This window comes from Centroberyx gerrardi, chromosome 24 (assembly GCF_048128805.1).
Source record: "Centroberyx gerrardi isolate f3 chromosome 24, fCenGer3.hap1.cur.20231027, whole genome shotgun sequence".
Taxonomy (NCBI): domain Eukaryota; kingdom Metazoa; phylum Chordata; class Actinopteri; order Beryciformes; family Berycidae; genus Centroberyx; species Centroberyx gerrardi.
This window is the reverse complement of record NC_136020.1, coordinates 24710042-24715606: the sequence shown is the minus strand read 5'-3', so window position 1 is coordinate 24715606 and position 5565 is coordinate 24710042. Positions and strand designations below refer to the sequence as shown.

The 5565-nt window shown below is 40.1% G+C and overlaps 1 non-coding gene across 1 annotated transcript; it reads left to right on the top strand.

Annotated features, from left to right (window-relative positions):
* Positions 1–3325: 3325 nt before the first annotated feature.
* Positions 3326–3493, top strand: LOC139910705 (U1 spliceosomal RNA). The gene has a single exon (XR_011784583.1). It is a non-coding gene; the product is annotated as a U1 spliceosomal RNA (small nuclear RNA).
* Positions 3494–5565: the final 2072 nt, after the last annotated feature.

Below are 5565 nucleotides of genomic sequence, written 5' to 3'. Positions count from 1 at the left end.
TTTCCATGTTGGAAGTCGTTTTTCTCTGAGTTCCGAGTGCAGTGGAATGCACCATTATACAGAAGCTAGTCCAAAGGTTCACATCAAAATGGCCGCCGCTCCGACCATCCAGGAACATTGATTTGAATGGGAATTGGATTGATTGGATACTGAGCCAAACTGGAATCTATTTAAGGTTTTGGAAACATTTAGTTTTGTTCATAAGTTTGATTTGTTTTAGCCAATCGTGATAATATTCTTCTTGTGTTCCTTCTATTTGAATGTTGTGAATGGAGATTGTGTTTAGGTTCAGTTGGTGTTTTTGTCTCCAGTGTCTCCACTGTTGGTTTTACTCTGCTAGATCTGAAACTTAGCTGCTCTTTTCTCTGTTCATAGTATTCTGTTAAATCACCAAACGGCCATCTTGTTAGGAAAATAACAGGCTAATAAAGTAACAGGTGATTATAATTAAATGACAGCCACAGCCAATAAGCTATGTGTATGGTAAAGCATCAGTTGGTAGGAAATGCATGTGACATCATGGGAATACAATGAATCTGAATGAACAGACTGAATCTCCCACGAAGCTTTGCTCTACAGCCAGGTTTGATCAGAGTTTCAGTAGGACTTTTTTCCCAGGATTCATAGCTGCATTTGAAATGAAGCCCCAGATTCCACTGCCATAAAGAGCGATCGGTTTAATAACTGAATCAAAAAATTTTCAACCAAAATTTTATAGGAGAGTTAAATCTATACAGTGTTTTTATTGTGTAATAATATATTCTTCCAAGTTTATTATTGCTGGTCAACCCCCCCCCCCCCCCCCCCCCCCCCTCTCTCTCTCTCTCTCTCTCAGTTCATTTATTATTATGACCACAGTAAATTTACAGTATTGTACTGTAAGGCAGTAGGAACAGAACAGATCATGTGACTATTATCAGCAGATTAATATTAGTATGAATAATAAAACTAAACTTTAATGAATATTATGAGCAAAAGAATCGATGAGTGAGATGGAGTAACATTTTCAGTTGTTGAGGTTCAATCCCAAACAGATGAACCTTCACTTCAGGGTGATTGGATTGATTATTTATTGATTATTTGGGTTTTCTTGCCACAAAGGGTCTTGATGAGGAACGGCCGCTTTCCTGTGTTTTATCAGCTGTGTTGAATCATTTTGACTGATGATGATGTCATCAGGGTCGCTGCCACTTTACAGGCTGAAGAAGAAGAGCGTCCGGACTGAAAAAATACATTTAAAGGAGTGCTTAGCTGAAATCTATTTTTTTTATATGTATGTATTTTTCACAATTTTTTTGTAAGCACACAAAGCCTCCCGACCTCATATACACACTAACAAAACAAAAAAAAAATGTTGTTGGTGTCGATGTAGATTCTCAGGTAAAATACCCAGCATGCATAGTGTGGGATCTTTAATTATTTACAGGTTGAGTAGCTTAGGTTATTATTTTCTATTATTTTCTTAACCCTCTCACAGTCATACCATTGTTCCTGCTTCTTCAGTACAGAAATAACACCAGCAGGTGGCGCTGTCAATTAATTTGATCCTAGACATTTTGCTTGGGGTCCAATAACATCGATTGAGGATCTTATAGTCAGTAAATTGTGACTGAGCTTCTATAACTCCTCTTTAATCTCTCCCAACTTCTTCTCCTACGTCACTTTAAGTCCATCTGGATTCGGTGCATCTACATCTCTAACAGTGTCATGAAATACTGATGCAACAGCTCTTCCATGACAGACTGTTACTGACAGATCTTTGGTTCGGTCTTACTCTTTGAAGAGAGGAAAGTGTCTAAGCAGTAAGTATTTCCAAAAGTCTGTTTGTACAAGATTGTAAGTTTGCTTCAAGTGGTTGAAGGAAACCAAATGACCGTTCAGATAAAGATCCTCCAAGAACAAAATCCCTGCATCAACCCACTGGAGCCAGCAGGAAGATTTATTAGCTATTCTGAGTTTCTATTATCCCAGCAGAAGGGTTAGGGTTAGGGTTACTGTTTGTATCTTGACAGCCATTTTCCAACTTTCCAGTTTTGGTGGAGTATTGGTCGAACTGGTTGGTTGGAAAGTGCTAAACCTGAACTCCTCTTCAGTTCTAACCCAAGCAGCTTCGTCTGGTGGCATTTTATTTCTGACAGCTGTGAGAATGACAAGAACCACACGGACCAATCTGTTGTAGGAAGGGAGAATCCCCCACAATCCTTAGCTGAGTAAGCCTTTGTATGATTAAAGAAGAGTTTCTTCCCTGCCAGACAAAACATTCCACATATTTGTTGTACTTGGTGGTGGGAAGGTAAGTGGCAGCATATAGGTAATATAATTGATTTTAGGGGCTATAATCATTTTTACTAAATCAATTCTACCCAATAGGAATATGGTCAATTTGGCCCTGGATTTTGTGAATAATAGGTTGAAGGTTAATCTGCATCGTTCTTGTAGCACCTGCGTGAGTTTAATGCCTAGATATACCATGTGTGAACAAACCCATTTAAATGTCCAATCGATCCTAATTACCTTATTGATAACACCATTGCTTCTGATTTGGCCAAATTAATTTTACAAGCCGATATCTGAGAGAACTGATCAGTTAGAGAACACATGGCAGGTGGTTTGTGCATTACTGGAGAACAGTAATATATCATCAGGGTATAAAAGTAACTTGTGTTCCCGTCCTGCTGTAATTCCTCTGATGTTAGCATTGCTGCGCAACGCTGCGGCTAACGGCTCTAGCACAATAGAAAAATAAGAGGAGAAAGTGGGGACTCCTGTTCTGAGTCTCTATGGAGCCAAACGGACTGCTGTAATCTTTATTATTCATGAGATGGAAGAAAAACATGAGCTATAAAAGGAAAGAGAACAAGGTGATGAGGTAGAAGACAAGGGAGCAGGAAGAACGGTTTTAAGTGACTGTGTGTGTGTGTGTGTGTGTGTGTGTGTGTTAAATAATGTAGGTTACCTGCTTGGTTAACAGTTTGGAGGGGAGGTGTGTGTGTGTGTGTGTGTGTGTGTGTGTGTGTGTGGGGGGGGTCTCTGTTCCCCCACAGGATCGTCATTCTGCCAAATTGAGGTTGTTTGTGTTTGAATTTGATTGACGGTAAAAAAACCCTCTGAACTTGGTTTCCTTTGCTCAGCTGACAGTTTCTCCTGTTTGTCTTCAGGAGAAGGAAACTACCAAAGTGACGATAGAAACACATTAAACACCTGAAGGTTTCCATCCTAAATCCAATGCCTTTACACTTCAGCAGTATCACGCTGCAGGTGGTGCTGTTCTGCTGTATGTCAGCTCAATGTGATTCAGTCAAAGATAATCACATACTGATATATCATACTTACCTGGCAGGGGAGATACCATGATCAAGAAGGTGGTTCACCCAGGGCGAGGCTCAGCCATTACACTCCGGTTGTGCTGACCCCTGCGAATTCCCCAAATGTGGGAATCTCGACTACATAATTTCTGTTCCCCTGCATAAATCTGGTTCCCCTGATTTCCTGAATTTCCCCAAGGGGATTAATAAAGTTCTATCTTACCTTATCTTATCTTATATCCAGTAGAACAGCAATAAACAGCGATAAACAAAGCTGTTTATCAACGAATGCTAATTTGACAGACAAGTGCAGTGCCCGTTCGCCCGCTGCTGCACAGAGCGCTGTTCGCTTGTTTATTCAAAGTTTATTAATATTGAACGTGTCGCGTGTCCAAATTGCATCAAATCCGACACTGCAGGTCCTCGGGTCCCCAGCAATACACCCGCCAAGTGTGAAGTAGATCGGACGAACGGTTCTCGAGATATGCGAAGGACAGACAGACAGACAGAGATTCCTTGCTTTATAGTATGATGACAGATTATGATTTTTGTCTTTTATTCGTCTCCGTTCCCTCAGGATTCACTACAACATGAACTGTTTCCCGACTGCAGGCTAGCTAGCTGCTTTAAACCTGCAGGAAGTGACATCAGACCTGCTGACCAATCCTGAAGCTAATGTGTGCTGTGTGGAGATTTAACTGAGACATAATGATATAAACCAATATCCAGATGTGTTGCTGTTTCCTCCTCTTTTCTAAAGCTTGTTGTCAAAATCCAGACAGACTCGAAGCTCCTCCCCCCTCCATTCAGCAAACTGTTAAACTTGTTAAACTAGTAAACTTCTTAAACTAGTCAACTTGTAAAACTAGTTAGTAAACCTGTCAAACTAGTAAACCTGTTAAACCGGGACACTTGTTAAACTAGTAAACTTATTAAACTAGTGAACTTGTTAAACTAGTTAACTTGTTAAACCGGGACACTTGTTAAACTAGTAAACTTATTAAACTAGTGAACTTGTTAAACTAGTAAACTTGTTAAACTAGTAAACTTATTAAACTAGTGAACTTGTTAAACTAGTGAACTTATTAAACTAGTGAACTTGTTAAACTAGTCAATTTGTTAAACTAGTAAACTTATTAAACTAGTGAACTTGTTAAACTAGTGAACTTATTAAACTAGTGAACTTGTTAAACTAGTCAACTTATTAAACTAGTGAACTTGTTAAACTAGTGAACTTGTTAAACTAGTAAACTTGTTAAACTAGTAAACTTGCTACCTGCCTCTTCACTTGTCATTGTGGGACATGTGACCTTCAGCAGGAGAGAGATCAGTCAAAGTGAGACTGGTAACCAGTGAGACTTCTCTGTAGGAACGGTTAGCTTAGCTGTTAGCATTTATGTACACTGCTTTGTAATGTTTGTCCTTGGTAGGCCTCCGTAGTGCAGTGGCTTTGCTGTGCTTTATTTACACATGTTGCGGTTTCTGTCGCCCTCTAGTGGTCAGAACATTTTGCTTATTGCAGCTTTAAGGTTTGCACCAACGAGTTCAGCTTCCTCTCCTCTCCTCCTCCTCTGACCACGGTTCAGAATTTAGGTTGAATGTTATTTTTGGAAATGTTTTCATATTTGTGATGTCACTACTGGGTACAGATGAATTTAGAGTTTTGTATAATCAACAGTTATATAGTGGAGAGATACGTACAGTGAAACGTCCCACTGCTGTTAGACTGATATCAGCCTACTGTCCAATCAAATCACTCGACCAGAACTAACTGTTGTATGATGTAAGATGATGCTGCAGGACGCACATGAACTCCTCCTAACTGAACAACGTCACTGCTGTGACACACTGCTCTCCACTGTCTCTGTAAAGCTCATAATACAGCTACACCTGTCTAACTCCTGGTCTCCACTGTCAGTCTATGTACAACTGAAGTTACATCTGTCTAACTCCTGGAATGTAAAGGCTGAACTCAGATGTTTGGTCAGATGTTAAAGGCAGATGTTGCAGCTTCAGCATTGCCTGATATGTGTGTGTGTGTGTGTGTATGTGTGTGTGTGGGATAGAGAGCGAGGGAGAGAGATGCAAGAATAAATAGGTTGTACGTCTGTTTGTATTCTGTGTGTGTGTGTGTGTGTGTGTGTGTGTGTGTGTGTGTGTGTATCTCTAGGGAGGAAGCGTCACCTTAGCACTTGTGGTGGAAACTGACAAGTCATTAGTACAATAAAAACACACACACACACACACACACTCTTCCCCC